The sequence below is a fragment of the Pseudomyrmex gracilis genome, unplaced genomic scaffold (genome assembly GCF_002006095.1).
Source record: "Pseudomyrmex gracilis isolate BER0280 unplaced genomic scaffold, ASM200609v1 scaffold_372, whole genome shotgun sequence".
NCBI classification, from domain to species: Eukaryota; Metazoa; Arthropoda; class Insecta; order Hymenoptera; family Formicidae; genus Pseudomyrmex; species Pseudomyrmex gracilis.
The window spans coordinates 25,482-43,273 of record NW_018020956.1 but is presented as its reverse complement, the minus strand read 5'-3'; positions in this window follow the sequence as shown (position 1 = coordinate 43,273).

The following is a 17,792-nucleotide window of genomic DNA, read 5'->3' as shown; positions in this document are numbered from 1 at the left end:
TTAAATTCCTTGTAAAAGGTCAAACTTCACTCCCTGCAAGTTTAACTACTCATTCAAAAACACGCTGTAGACGAAGCTTTGCTGATTTCAACGACATCCAAAACTGCATGCAAGAATATACACATAAATACGAAAGCATTTAGTATCAGAAAATTTTATGTAACAAAAGAGACGAAGAGACAATAACATTCAAAACTTTACGGAATAACATTGTATGACGCAACATGAAAATATTGTTCTTATTGCACAATTTTAAATCTTAAAATAAAATAGTTATTATCCAACAAGTATCTGTGCAGCAATTTTTATAAAATTACTTGTGTGTAAAGAGTGTGTATGTCATGCGAAACTCCACTTTAAATAAAATTTTCACGAAAATGTATTTCAAATACAACTGCGAATCAAACAATTATGAAACAATATCGCGGAATATTTATTACGCTAACAATAATAATATCTGCGCACGCAAATTTCTATTTCATGAACACCTAAACAGGGTATCACGCGAGAAGACATTTGCACGCGTTAATCGCAACAATATCTATTTCAACAACCAAAGTAAAACTTGATATCGTTATTATGATTACTGCCGCGAGTAAATTTCATAAATTAGCAATCACGTGCTTTGATAGAGCAGTACAAGACAAAAAAGGAAACATTAATCCAAGTATAAATTCCCGTTGTAAAGGACGCGGAAGTTCGTTTCAACTCTCTACGATCTGATGTATCGAGATGTGGTGTGCGAAACGGCAGCGCTCGCCACTTAAGTAAGGAGTGCGTAACGGTAACCGCGTGTTTATTAAGATCACTTTCGATCTCAAGTACGCATCTCTTTTTTATGTAATTTGTTTTAATTGCAACTCAGAATTGTTTAACGCGAGTCTCCCGACTTTCCTATCGTAAACCGATAACCCTGTTAAATTTCAGTTTCTTTCGATTCTTCTTAAAGTGTCTGATCGTATTTGTTACTGGACCATCGAAAGGCTCGAGATCTAGTTGCATAAAAACCATTTGCTTTTTCATAAGCATCGCATTAAGAACCGATCTGTAACAGAGTACAATGATGTCAAAACTTGAAAATGAAATTCGATTTACGACCGACCGAATGTGACTTTTTAAAAATAACCATTGCTAAAGTACAATTAAAAAAAAAGTTGAGGTGTTATTAGCTTTTTTTTCAAATAATCTTCAGTCACTTTACCATATCGTTACTTACATGTAACATATTATCTGTCTTCCCTACACACCAAGTCACTATACAATAACATTTCTACCTATTTATTATTATACCTTGGACAAGATCGTGTTTACGTCTTAGGTTTTAGTTCCGTTTGCGATAACATATCAACGAGCTAAAGTTTAGTTTTCTCTTGTGCTCTTACGTATACACATCGTGTTCTTTGTAGAAATCTTCTCCGTAAATGATTCCTTGCTCAGTGTTTGTCAAACGCCACACGGATGTATATATATGTCTTAGTTCAAAATGTTTACGCATATTGATAAAAATTTGCATAGATTACGAGAAACAAAAGAATTTCAAACAGTCTAATGATGATATTACCGTAACTAGCAGAAAACATTTCGTGCGCAAAGTAAGGATAATATACAAGGTATCAACATTTATTTTAAAATCTTTCGTAGGCAGATAAAAGGAGTAAAACACAGGCAAAAAGTGAAGCTGAACCATTTTTTTCTATTACATATATATATATATATATATATATATATATATTAAAAGAGTAATTATTGAATAACTAAAACCAATCAACGCCGACTTTTAGCTGGGCGCATGTCAGCGAGACGCGCAGAGCAATCACGCACACCAGACGCGCAGCTCACTAAAATCCGCTCGACTAAAAATCGGCGCTGCTTGGCTTGATTTATTCAATAATTATTCCTTTATTATATAAAATAAAAAAATTTAAGTCAAGACTTTTCGACACAGTTTTACTCCTACCTGCCTCCAAACGACTTTAAGGTAATTGTCGGACACTGTGTATATACACTAAAGTATACTTAAAGTTCTCTTTTACGTAATCTCTTCCTTGCTCTGTTTCTTACTTTCTTTCTGTCTATCCTCAATATTCTTTTTTGTTTTAGTTTGTTTATCTTTCACTCAATTTATCATATACCTATTGTATAATAATGCGAGTTGAATATTTATAAAACTGTACATTTTCGTCATTGCGTTCATACGATTGTGCCACGTGCAAAACAACTTTTCAACGTAAGTGAAATATGGAGAACCAAGTTACCATTCATCCTTCTTGTGAGAAACCTTATAAGTGTCAAGTACGTTTTTTGATTGCATTCGTGAAATATACTGCGCATTGATTTGTCAAAGTGACACTAAAGAATACTATACTTTTTTAGCAATGTCCTAACCGTTTTGCGACAAAAAAAAAATTAACTGCCCATGAAATAGTTCATTCATCGTTGCGTCCGTATAAATGTGACACATGCGAGAAAACTTTTGAAACTGAGGAACAACTAGCATCCCATAATGAACGTCATCTTCCTCGTGAGGAACCTTATAAATGCGGAGTACGTTTTTGAATTGCATTCGTCAAATATATTGCGTAGTAATAGTTCACAGTAACTATAATGTTTACTATTTAGTTTAAGGGGTGTAATAAAGGTTTTTATGCAAAAAAGAAATTGACTGCCCATGAAATAGTTCATTCATCGTTGCGTCCGTATGAATGTGACATATGCGAGAAAACTTTTGAAACTGAGGAACAACTAGCATCCCATAATGAACGTCATCTTCCTCGTGAGGAATCTTATAAATTCGGAGTACGTTTGAGAATTGCATTCGTCAACTATATTGCGTATTGATTTCTGAAAGTGTCAATAATCTGCATTATTCTTTTTAAGGCATGTGATAAACGTTTCTGTGCAAACCAAAGTTTAACTGAACATGAAGCACGTCACCCATCGTTGCGTCCGTACAAATGTAACACATGCGATAACACGTATAACACTAAAGCAAAGCTAAGATATCATCATAAAGTTTCTCATTCTAATTCTGAGAAACCTTATCAGTGCCGAGTACGTTTTCCGATTGTAATCGTCAAATATATTGAGCAATGATATCTCAAAGTGGCAATAATGTTTACTATTCTTTTTAAGGAATGTGATAAAAAGTTTTGGATAAAAGACCATTTAACAGCCCATAAAATAGTTCATTCATCGTCGCGTCCGTACAAATGTGACAAATGCGATAAAACGTATAAAACTAAAGCAAACCTAAAATTTCATTATAAAGTTTCTCATACTAATTCTGAGAAACCTTATCAATGCCGAGTACGTTTTCCGATTGTATTCGTCAAATAAATTGCGCATTGATTTTTCAAAGTGACAATAATGTGTATTATTCTTTTTAAGTTCTGTGATAAACGTTTTTACACAAAAGGAGATGTAACTAGCCATGAAACAGTTCATTCATCGGTGCGTCCGTACAAATGCGACAAATGCGATAACACGTATAAAATTAAGAAAAAGCTAAAATATCATTATAAAGTTTCTCATACTAATTCTGAGAAACCTTATCAGTGCCGAGTACGTTTTCCGATTGTAATCGTCAAATATATTGAGCATTGATATCTCAAAGTGGCAATAATGTTTACTATTCTTTTTAAGGAATGTGATAGAAAATTTTGGACAAAAGGCCAATTAACAGACCATGAAGCAGTTCATTCATCGTCGCGTCCGTACAAATGTGACAAATGCGGTAACAAGTATAAAACTAAGACACATCTAAGACGCCATTATAAACGTCGACATTCTGATTCTGAGAAACCTTAGAAGTGCCAAGTACGTTATTCGAATGTAGTAATAAAATATACTGCACTAATTTCTTAAAGTGAAGATAATATGTATTATGCTTTTTAAAGTGTGAAATAAGTTTTTCAAGTCATAAATACAGGCAAATAAACGTAGAATTTGTGTTCACTACACATAATATATGCGAGAAAAGTTTTACAAAAAGAGTACTTTTTGAGAAGCAAGATGTATCATGAAGAAAACAATCAGCAAAGAGAAGGAAAGGTATAAAAATTCCAGCAAAGTTTTCAGTAATAAATCTGAATAAAGTATGTGATGCTCCGAATTTCAAAAATAATTAGAGAATATCAACCAATGAGAGCATATAAACACGGTTGATGTATTGTTGATTATTTAGTAATTTCTTAGTCTTTTTACATTATTCGTCATAGACGTTTCGACCGTCGTATTCGGTCTTTTTCAAAATCCTTATATAATAACAAATCGCTGGAATCAATTATGGTCAGTTCTGGTTTTTAAAGGCAAGACCATGGTCAGTTGTTAATTTGATTCAATGCCATGACGATCGTGTCTTTACCAAGTGATAACAGCAACAGGAATAAGTTGCTCTTATCACAATAAGTTATTGTTATCACTTTGTAAAAACAGAATCGTCGTTGCATTAACTGGAATTACCACCTGACCAGGATCTTGCCTTTAAAAAACTGAAATGACCATAATTAATCCCAGTAATTTGTTATTATATAAGGATGTTGAAAAAGACCAAATACGACAATCGGAACGTCAATCAAAAATAATATTAATAAAAGACTAAATTACGAAATATTCAACCCTACATTAACCGCGTGTTTATATGCTCTCATTGGCCTAAACCCTCTATTTAGTTTTCAATAATATTCGTAATAGGTATAATATATGTATATGTATATGTAATGTATGTACATATATATACACATATAATATACACATATAATACATTTGGAATATATGGTTATAATATATATTAGTTTTACTACATTCACTTTGATATCGCACTGTGATATCGCACATATATATTAAAAGTTATTATTTGTTGCAGGATGTAGTATTACCTATTTCCCTATGATAAGTATATCGAAATAAATATATATGTCTATTTGACTCAGTTCACATTAGTGAATTCGAACTTATGTACTAAATATACACGTGTCCCGAAATGATTACTACCTTGTGCAAGAAGTGAAAGAAAGTAACGTTTTGAACAAAAAGTTTATTTTTCATTTGTAAACCTTTAGGTATTTACCGAGTTTGTAACAATTAGAGTTCTTCAATGGAATACAGCGCGTATACAAAGTATGCAGGAGCGTCGCGCGCTGTGTTACTGTTTACACTTGTCCCGATTCCATTGCTTCTGTTAAAACTTCATTCTAGTATGTCACACTAGATAACACATGAAGAAATAAATAAGAACAGGTGAAATCTACTAAACTAATTTATTCATTTGAAAGAAGTAGTGATACACTGTACACAAATAATGAATATTTAAGTAATTAATGTTAATCGTGTCTTCTAATGGTAATATTATTTAAAAAAATAAATTAATTTAAGCTTGAAATACTTATTTAGGTATAAAAAAAGTAACTTAATTTAAATAAGATTTACTCATCTATTTATGTTTGTTCATGAGTTATTTTTTGAAATAATAAAAAGGTAAAAAGACACGATTGACATTAATTATTTATGTATTCAGTAATTTCGGACAATGTATCACTACTTTTCTCAAATAAATCAGTTAGGTGATTAATGTCCTGGTTTTATTTATTTATTCATGTAGTATCCAGTGTGACATAGTAGAATAAAATTTTAACAGAAGAAATGTAATCGAGACAAGTGTAAGGAGTAGCACAGCGCGTGACGCTCCTGCATACTTTGTATACGCTCCGTCTCATTCGAGAAATTTTATAGTTAAAAACGCGGTAAATAATACTATAAGCCAAAAATGAAAAAGAAACTTTTAAATTCCTTTTAAAAGTTCGAAATTCACTACCTGCAAGGTTTACTACTCATTACGGGACACTCTGTAGACGAAGCTTTGCTGATTTAAACGACATCCAAAAATGCATGCAAGAATATATACACGTAAATACAAAATCTCTTAGTATCAGAAGATTTTATGTAACAAAAGAGACAAATAGAAAATTTTATGTAACAAAAAAAACGAATAAAAAATTTTATGTACCAAAAGAGACGCAAAAATAATAACATCCAAAACTTTACGGAATAACATTGTAAGACGCAACATAAAAATATTCTACTGTTTGCACACATTTAAATGATAAAATAAAGTAAATAGTATCCAACAATTATCTGTGCTGCGATTGTTATAAAAATACTTGTGTGTAAAGTGTGTGTATGTCAAGCAAAACTCTACTTTAAATAAAATTTTACCGAAACTTTCGTATTTCAAATACAACGTGCGAATCTAACAATTATAAAAAAAAATTCGCGGAATATTTAGTGCTCTAATAAAAATAATAATTTCTGCGCACGCGAATTTCTTGTTCATAACCATCTAAACAAGTTGTCATGCAAAAAGACATTTGCACGTGCTGATCACAAACATATATATTGCAACAACCGAAGGAAAACGTGATATTGTTATTATGATTACTGCCGCGAGCGAATTTCATAAATTAGCAATCAAGAACTCTGATAAAGCAGTACAAGAGAAAACAGCGGACATTAATGCAGGTATAAATTCGCGTTGTATAGTTCGCGTGGGCTCGTCTCTACCTTCCACGAACCGATGTATCGAGATGTGGTGTGCGAAATGGCAGTGCGCGTGCCGCTCGCCCCTTAAGTAACAAATGTGTAACGGTAAACGCGTGTTTGTCAAGATCGTTTTCGATTTCATGGACGCATCTTTTTTTTATGTAATTTGTTTTAATCGCAACTCAAATTTGTGTAACGCGAGTCTCCCGACTTTCCTATCGTAAACCGATTAACCTGGTAGGTTTTAGTTTGTTTCTATTCTTCTTTAATTGTCCGATCGTATTCGCTTACTGGACCATCTAAATGCTAGGGATTTATTTGCAAAGGAACCATTTGCTTTTCCACTAGCATCGCATTCAGAACCGATCTGTAACAGAGTACAATGATGTCAATACTTGAAAATGAAATTCGACTTACAACCGACCGAAATTGACTGTTTATGAATAACCATTTCAAAAGTAAAAGTAAAAAAAAAATTGAGGTGTTAGTATCTTTTCTTTTTTTCAAATAATCTTCAAAGTCACTTCACCATATCGTTAGTTACATGTAACATATTATCTGTCTTCCCTACACACAAAGTCACGACACAATAGCATTTCTACCTATTTATATTTATACCTAGGACGAGATTGTGTTTACGTCTTAGGTTTTCGTTCCGTTTGCGATAACATATCAGCGAGGTAAACGTTTAGTTTTCTCTTGTGCTCTTAGGTATACACATCGTGTTCGTCATACAAATCTTCTCCGTATATGATTACTTGCTCACTTGTTTATCAAACGCCACACGTATGTATATATATAAGTCTACAGTTAAAAATGTTTACGCATATTGATAAAAATTTGCTCAGATTACGAGAAACAAAAAAATTTAGAACAGTCTATTGATGATATTACCGTAACTATCAGAAAACGTTTCGTGCGCAAAGTAATAATATACAAGGTGTTCGACAATTATTTTAAAATCTCTCATAGACAGAGAGAAGGAGTAAAACAGAGTCAAAAAGTGAAACTGAACCATTTTCTTCTATTACATATATATATATATTAAAAGAGTAATTATTAAATAAATAAAACCAATCAACGCCGAATTTTAGCCGGGCGCATGTCAGTGAGCCGGGCAAAACAATCACGCACAACAGACGCGCGGCTCACTGACATGCGCCCGGCTAAAGTCGGCGTTGATTGGCTTGATAAATTCAATAATTATTCCTTTATTATATGAAATAGAAAAAATTGAGTCAAGACTTGTAGACTCAGTTTTCCTCCTACATGCCTCCGACAGACTTTAATGTAATTGTCGGACACTCTGTATATACACTAAAGTATACTTAATGTTCTCTATCACGTAATCTCTTTCTTACTCTGTTTCTCACTTTCTTTTTGTCTATCCTCAATATTCTTCTTTTTTCTTTCAGTCTGTTTATCTTTCAATAAATTTATTATGTACCTATTGGATAATAATGCAATTTGAATATTTATAAAACTGTCCATTGTCATCATTGCGTTCATACAATTGTGACACGTGCAAAACAACTTTCCAACGTAAGTGAAATATGGAGCAACAGGTTACCAGTCATCCTTCTTGTGAGAAACGTTATAGGTGTCAAGTACGTTTTCTGATTGCATTCGTCGAATATACTGCGCATTAATTTGTCAAAGTGATACTAAAGTGTACTATGCTTTTTTAGAAATGTCCTAAACGTTTTGCGACAAAAAAAAAATTAACTGCCCATGAAATAGTTCATTCATCGTTGCGTCCGTATGAATGTGACATATGCGAGAAAAAATTTAAAACTAAGGCAAATCTAATATACCATTCTAAATTTCATCATTCTGATTTTAAGAAACCTTATAAAAGCCAAGTACGTTTTTTGATTGTATTTGTCAAATATATTGCGTATTGATTTCTCAAAATGACACTGTGTATTATTCTTTTTAAGGTATGTAAGAAACATTTGTGTAGAAAACAAAGTTTAACTGAACATGAAGCAGTTCATTCATCGTTGCGTCTGTATAAATGTGACATATGCGATGAAACTTTTACCCTTAAGAAGCATTTAATTTTCCATAGAAAACTTCATTTTGCTCTTGAGAAACTTTATGAGTGCCAAGTACGTTTTCCGATTGTATTTGTCGAATATATTGCGCAGTGATTTCTTAAAATGACAATAGTGTGTATTTTTTTTGTAAGGTGAGTGAGAAACGTTTGTGTACAAAACACAGTTTACTTGAACAAGAAGCAGGTCATTCATCGTTGCGTCCGTTCAAATGTGCCATATGCGATCAACCTCTTAAAACCAAGACACATCTAAAAATCCATATCAAACGTCATTTTACGTATCCTTATAAGTGCCAAGTACGTTGTTCGAATGTATTAATAAAATATACTGCACTGATTTCTTAAAGTGAATATAATATGTATTATTCTTTTTAAGATGTGTGGTAAAGTTTTCGAGTTACAAATACTGGAAGATAAATATGGAATTTCTGTTCACTATACATGTGATATATGCGAAGAAAGTTATAAAAGAAGAGTACTTTTTGAGAAACAAGATGTATCATAAAAAAAACAATTAGCAAAGAGAAGGAAAGGTATAAAAGTTCCAGTAAGGTTTTCAGTAATAAATCTGAATAAAGTATGTGATGCTGCGAATTTCAAAAATAACTAGAAAGTATCAACCAATGAAAGCATATAAACACGATTGCTGTAGTATTGTTTATTTAGGAAGTTATTATTCTATTAACTTTATTCTTGATTGCCGTTTTGACCGTCGTATTCGTTGTTTTTCAAAATCCTTATATAATAACAAATTGCATGGATCAATTACGGTCAGTTCTGATTTTTAAAACCAAGATCATGGTCACTTGTTAATTTCAGTCAACGCCAAAACGATCCTGTTTTTACCAAGTGACAACTGGAATCAGTTGCTCTTATCACAGTAAGTTCCTGTTATCACTTTGAAAAGACAGGATCGTCGTTGCGGTGACTGAAATTAACAACGGACCATAATCTTGCCTTTAAAAAACACAACTGACCGTAATTGATCCCAGCGATTTGTTATTATATAAGAATTAAAAAAAAACCCGACTACGACGATCGAAACGTCAATCAAGAATAATGTTAACAGAATAATAAATTACTAAATAACTCAACACTACATCAACTGTGTTTATATGCTCTCATTGGTCTGTATCCTTTAATTAGTTTTCAATAAAATTCGTAAGAAGTGTATTATATGTATATATGTAATGTATGTATATATATGTAATATATGAACTAATAGTATAATGCCAGTAGTCTGATATTACATTATGTATTTTATTATATATATATATATATAAATATATATATTTATACATACACATACATACATATATATACACATATAATACATTTGAAATATATGTTTATACTATATAGTAGGTGTGTTTTATACATACGCTTTGATATCGCACTGTGATATCGCGCATATATATTAAAGTTTATTATTTGTTGCAGGATGAAGTATCAACTGTTTTCTATGATAAGTATAACGAAATAAATATATATGTCTATTTGACTCAGTTCACAGTAGTGAATCCGAACTTATGTACTAAATATACAGTGTCCTGTAATGATGAGTAAACTGTGCAAGAAATGAGATATTAGAAAATGTTAAAAAAACAGTTCATTATTCATTTTTAATTTAGACCATTATTTATGTACCGAGTTTTTAACTATTAAAGTTCCCCAATAAGACGGCCTGAATACGAAGTATGCAAAAGCGTCGCTCCTTGAGCTAGTCCTTGCACTTGTTCCGATTCGATTGCTTCTGTTAAACTTTCATTTTACTATGTCAAACTAGATACTACATGAAAAACTAAATAAAACCAGGTAGAACTATTTCTTTAAATAATAAAAACGTAAAAAAAACACAATTAACAGTAATTATTTAGGTATTCATTAATTTTGTACAATGTATCACTTTTTTGAAATAAATTAATTAAGGGATTGATTTCTACTTGGTTTTGTTTATTTTTTCATGTAATATTTCGTGTGACATAGTAGAATGAAATTTTACCAGAAGCAATGTACTCGGAAAAAGTGCAACAAATAGCACAGCGCGCGACGCTCCTGCATATTTTATATACGAGACCGTCTCATTGAAAACCTTTACTAGTTAAAAACTCGGTAAATAATACTCTAAACCAAAATTGAAACAGGAATTTATAAATTTCTTGTAAAAGGTCGAAAGTCACTCTCTGCAAAGTTGACTACTCATTACGGAACACCCTGTAGACGAAGCTTTGCTGATTCCACCGACATCCAAAAATGCATGCAAGAATATACACGTAAATACGAAATCTCTTAATATCAGAAGATTTTATGTAACAAAAAAGACGAATAAAAAATTTTATGTAACAAAAGAGACGCAAAAATAATAACATCCAAAACTTTACAAACTAACAATGTATGACGCAACATAAAAATATTGTTTTTTTTGCACAAATTTACATCTTAAAATACAGTAATTAGTATCCAATAATTATCTGTGCAGCGATTTTTATAAACTACTTGTGTGTAAAGTGTGTGTATGTCATGCAAAACTCCACTTAAAATAAAACTTTAAAGACAATGTATTTCAAATACTACTGCGAATCTAATAATTATGGAAAAATATCGCGGAATATTTATTGCGCTAATAATAATAACATCTGCGCACGCGAATTTCTTTTTCATAACCACCTAAACAAAGTATCGCGCGAGAAGACATTTGGACGCGCTGATCGCAAACATATATATTGCAACAACCAAAGTAAGGCGTGATATCGTTATTATGATTACTACAGCGAGCGAATTTCATAAATTAGCAATCCAGAGATGTGATAGAACGGTACGAGACAAAAAAGCGGACATTACTGCAAGTATAAATTCGCGTTATATAGTTTGCGTGGGCTCGTCTCATCCCTCCACAAGTTGATGTATCGAGATGTGGTGTGCGAAATTGCAGCGCGCGTGCTGATCGCCACTTAAATAACGAGTGTGTCAAGATCACTTTCAATTTCATGTACGCATCTTTGTTTTATCTAATTTGTTTTCCTCGTACCTCAAGTTTGTGTAACGCGAGTCTCACGACTTTCCTATCGTAAACCGATTAACCTGTTAGGTTTCAGTTTCTTTCTATTCTTCTTTAAGTGTCCGATTGTATTCGCTTACTAGACCATCCAAATGCCCGAGATCTATTTGCAGAGAAACCATCTGCTTTTTCAGTAGCATCGCATTCAGAATAGATGTGTAACGAAGTACATTGATTTCAATAATTGAAAATGAAATTCGACTTACGACCGACCAAATGTAAATTTTTATGAGTAAGTATTGAAAAAGTAGACTTAAAAACCAAGTTGAGGTGTTATTATATTTTGTTTTTTTTCAAATAATCGTCACAGTTATTTCACCATATTGTTACTTACATGTAATATATTATCTGTCTTTCCTACATACCAAGTTACGATACAAAAACATTTCTATCTATTTATATTTATACCTATAGGACGAGATAGTGTTTACGTCTTAGGTTTTCGATTGCGATAACATATCAACGAGCAAAACGTTTAGTTTTCTCTTGTGCTCTTACGTATACACATCGTGTTCTGTGTAGAAATCTTCTCCGTAAAAGATTACTTGCTCACTGTTTGGCAAACGCCATACGTATGTATATATATAAGTCTTCAGTTAAAAATGTTTACGCATATTGATAAAAATTTCCTCCAATTACGAGAAACAAAAGAATTTAGAACAGTCTATTGATGATATTACCGTAAATAGCAGAAAACGTTTCGTGCGCAAAGTAAGGAAAATATACAAAGTGGTCGACAATTATTTTACAATCTCTCGTAGACAGGTAAAAGGAGTACCACTGAGTCAAAAAGTGATGGTGAATCATTTTTTTCTATTATATATACATATATATATATACATATATAAATATTAAAAGAGTAATTATTGAATAACTACAACCAATCAACGCCGACTTTTCGCTGGCCGCATGTCAGTGAGACGCGCGAAGCAATCACGCACACCAGACGCGCGGCTTACTGAAATCCGTCCGGCTAAAGATCGGCGTTGATTGGCTATATATATATATATAATATATATATATATATGTAATAGAAAAAAATGGTTCAGCATCACTTTTCGACTCAGTTTTACTCCTACCTGCCTCCGAAAGACTTTAAGGTACTTGTCAGAAACTGTGTATATACACTAAAGTATACTTAATGTTCTCTCTCACGTAATCTCTCCCTTGCTCTGTTTCTCACTTTCTTTCTGTCTATCCTCAATCTTATTTTTTTTTCTTTCAGTCTGTTTATCTTGCACTAAATTTATCATATACCTATTGTATAATACTGCGATTTGAATATTTATAAAACTGTCCATTTTCGTCATTGCGTTCATACGATTGTGCCACGTGCAAAACAACTTTTCAACGTAAGTGAAATATGGAGCAACAAGTTACCAGTCATTCTTCTTGTGAGAAACCTTATAGGTGTCAAGTACGTTTTTCGATTGTATTCGTCAAAAATATTGCGCAATGATTTCTCAAAATGACAATAATGTGTATTATTCTTTTTAAGTTCTGTGGGAAACAGTTGTGTTCAAAACGAAGTTTAAATAACCATGAAGCACTTCATTCATCGTTGCACACGTACAAATGTGACAAATGCAAAACAATGTTTAAAACGAAGGCAAATCTAAGATACCATTATTTAGTTCAACATTCTGATTCTGAAAAACCTTATCAGTGCCAAGTACGTTTTTCGATTGTATTCGTCAAATATATTGCGCATTGATTTCTCAAAATGACAATAATGTGTATTATTCTTTTTAAGTTCTGTGATAAACGTTTTTACACAAAACAAAAAGTAACTAACCATGAAACAGTTCATTCATTGTTGCGACCGCATAAATGCAACGAATGCGATCACAAATATAAAACTAAGGAAATTTTAAGAAACCATTATAAAGTTCATCATGCTGATTCTGAGACACCTTATAAGTGCCGAGTACGTTTTCCGATTGTATTCGTCAAATATATTGCGCATTGATTTCTCAAAATGACAATAATGTGTATCATTCTTTTTAAGTTCTGTGGGAAACATTTGAGTTCAAAACAAAGGTTAAATAACCATGAAGCACTTCATTTATCGTTGCTTCCGTACAAATGTGACAAATGCGGAAAAAGGTTTGAAACTATGGCAAATCTAAGATACCATTATATAGTTGTTCATTCTGATTCTGAGAAACCTTATCAGTGCCAAGTACGTTTATCGAATGTAGTAATAAAATATACTGCACTGATTTCTTAAAGTGAAGATAATATGTATTATACTTTTTAAGGTGTGAGGTAATTTTTTTAAGTCACAAATACAGAGAGATCAACGTAGAATTTGTGTTCACTACACATAATATATGCAAAAAAATGTAAAAAAAAAAAATAATTTTTGAGAAACAAGATGTATCATGAAGAAAACAATCTGCAAAGAAAAAAAAAGGTATACAAGTTCTAGTAAGGTTTTCAGTAATAAATCTGAATAAAGTATGTGTTGCTCCAAACTGCAAAAATAAGTAGAGAATATCAACCAATGAGAGCATATAAACACGGTTGATGTAGTGTTGATGATTTAGTAATTTATTATTCTATTTACATTATTNGGTTGATGTAGTGTTGATGATTTAGTAATTTATTATTCTATTTACATTATTCGTCATTGACGTTTCGACCGTCGTATTCGGTCTTTTTCAAAATCCTTATATAATAACAAATCGCTGAAATCAATTGTGGTCAGTTCTGGTTTTTAAAGGCAAGACCATGGTCAGTTGTTAATTTGATTCATCGCCATGACGATCCTGTCTTTAAAAGAGACAACAGCAACAGAAATCAGTTGCCCTTATCACAATAAGTTGTTGGTATCACTTTGTAAAAACAGGAACGTCGTTGCATTGACTGGAAGTAACAAGTGACCATAATTTTGCTTTTAAAAATCAGAACTGACCATAATTAATCCCATTAAATTGTTATTTTATAAAAATGTTGAACAAGATCGAATACGACGGTCGAAACGTCAATCAAGAATAATGTTAATGAAAGACTAAATTACAAAATAATCAACACTACATTAACCGTGTTTACATGCTCTCATTGGCCTATACCCTCTAATTAGTTTTCAATCATATCCGTAATAAAGATACTATATATATATATATATGTAATGTATGTATATACATGTAATATATGTACTAATAGTATAATACCAGTGTTTTGTTTTCACAGTATGTATTTTACTATATATATATATATAAATATTGATATATATTATTATATTATTAAAAATATAAATAAATATATATTTACATACATGTACATACATATATATACACATATAATACATTTGGAATTTATGTTTATACTATATATTAGGGTTTTACTACATACACTGTGATATCGCACATATATATTAAAGTTTATTATTTGTTGCAGGATGTAGTAATAAATGTTATCTCTATGATAGATATATCGAAATAAATATATCTGTCTATTTGACTCAATTCACATTAGTGAATCCGAACTTATGTACTAAATATACCGTGTCCCGTAATGATGAGTAAACTGTGCAAGAAGTGAAAGAAGATAAAAGTTTGGACAAACAGTTCAATATTCAGTTTTGGCTTAGACCATTATTTAAATACCGTGTTTTTAGCTATTAAAGTTTTTTAATGAGACGGCGCATATACGTAATATGCAGAAGCGTCGCTTGTTGAGCTACTCCTTGCACTTGTCCCGATTCGATTGCTTCTGGTAAACCTTCATTCTACTATGTCACACTAGATAACACATGAAGAAATAAATAAGAAGGTAAAATCTACTCAACTAATTTATTTATTTGAAAAAACTAGTGATAAAGTGTACAAAATTAATGAATACATAAATAATTACTGTTAATCATGTCTTCTACTGGTAGTACTATTTAAAAAACTTAATTATTGTAAATTAGAAATACTTATTTATTTCTAAAAAAAAGTAAATTAATTTAAATAAGAAGTACTAGTCTATTTATGTTCATGAGTTATTTTTTTAAATAATAAAAACGTAAAAAGACACGTTTGACATTAATTATTTATGTATTCAGTAATTTCGGACAATGTATCACTACTTTTTTCAAAGAAATCAGTTAGTTGATTAATGTCTACCTGTCTTTATTGATTTATTCATGTAGTATCCAGTGTGACATAGTAGAATGAAGTTTTAACAGAAGACATGTAATCGAGACAAGTGTAAGGAGTGTAAAGAGCACATCGCTCAACGCTCCTGCATACTTTGTATACGCGCTGTTTCGTTGAAAAACTGTAATAGTTACAAACTCGGTAAATACTAATCTAAGCCAGAAATGAAAAAGTAACTTTTACATTTCTTGTAAAAGTTCAAAATTCACTCCCTGCAAGGTTTACTACTCATAACAGGACACTCTGTAGACGAAGCTTTGCTGATTTCACCGACATCCAAAAATGCATGCAAGAATATACCCGTAAATACGAAATTTCTTAGTATCAGAAGATTTTATAGAACAAAAGAAACGTATAAAAAATTTTATGTAACAAAAAAGACGAAGAAACAATAACATCCAAAACTTTACAAAATAACATTGTATGACTCAACATAAAAATATTCTGCTGTTTGCAAACATTTAAATAATAAATAATTAAAGTAAATAGTATCCAACAATTATCTGTGCAACGATTTTTATAAAAATACCTGTGTGTAAAGTGTGTGTATGTCATGCAAACCTCTACTTTAAATAAACATTTAACGAAAATTTCGTAACTTAAATACAACGTGCGATTCTAACAATTATAGAAAAAAATCGCGGAATATTTATTGCGCTAATAATAATAATTTCTGCGCACGCAAATTTCTTTTTTATAACCACCTAAACAAGTTGTCATGCAAAAAGACATTTGCACGCGCTGATCACAAACATATATATCGCAACAACCGAAGTAAAACGTGATATTATGATTACTGCCTCGAGCGAATTTCATAAATTAGCAAACAAGAGCTCTGATAAAGCAATAGAAAAAAGCGGACATTAATGCGGGTATAAATTCGCGTTGTATAGTTCACGTGAACTTGTCTCAACCCCCCACGAACCGATGTATCGAGATGTGGTGTGCGAAACGGCAGCGCTCGCCACTTAAGTAAGGAGTGCGTAACGGTAACCGCGTGGTTATCAAGATCACTTTCGATTTCAAATACGCATCTTTTTTTTACGTAACTTGTTTTAATTGCAAGTCAGAATTGTTTAACGCAAGTCTCCCGACTTTCCTATCGTAAACCGATTAACCTGTTAGGTTTCAGTTTCTTTCGATTCTTCTTTAAGTGTCTGATCGTATTTGTTACTGGACCATCGAAAAACTCGAGATCTATTTGCAGAAAAACCATTTGCTTTTTCATAAGCATCGCATTCAGAACCGATCTGTAACAAAGTACAAGGATGTCAATATTTAAAAATGAAATTCGACTTACGACCGACCAAATTTGACTTGTTATAAATAACCATTGCAAAAGTAAAATAAAAAAAAAATTGAGGTGTTATTAGCTTTTTTTTTTTCACATAATCTTCAAAGTCACTTCACCATATCGTTAGTTACATGTAACATACTATCTGTCTTCCCTACACACAAAGTCAGGACACAATAGCATTTCTACCTATTTATATTTATACCTAGGACGAGATCGTGTTTACGTCTTAGGTGTTCGTTCCGTTTGCGATAACATATCAGCGAGGTAAGCGTTTAGTTTTCTCTTGTGCTCTTAGGTATAAACATCGTGTTCTTCATAAAAATCTTCTTCGTATATGATTACTTGCTCGCCTGTTTATCAAACGCCACACGTATGTATATATATAACTTTTCAGGTAAAAATGTTTACGCATAGTGATAAAGATTTGCTCAGATTACGAGAAACAAAAGAATTTAGAACAGTCTATTGATGATATTACCGTAACTAGCAGAAAACGTTTCGTGCGCAAAGTAAGGATAATATACAAGGTGTTCGACAATTATTTTAAACTCTCTCATAGGCAGATAGAAGAAGTAAAACAGAGTCGAAAAGTGAAACTGAACCATTTTCTTCTATTACATATATATATAAATATATATATATATATACATATATATATATGTATATATTGTAATATATATAAATATATATATATAT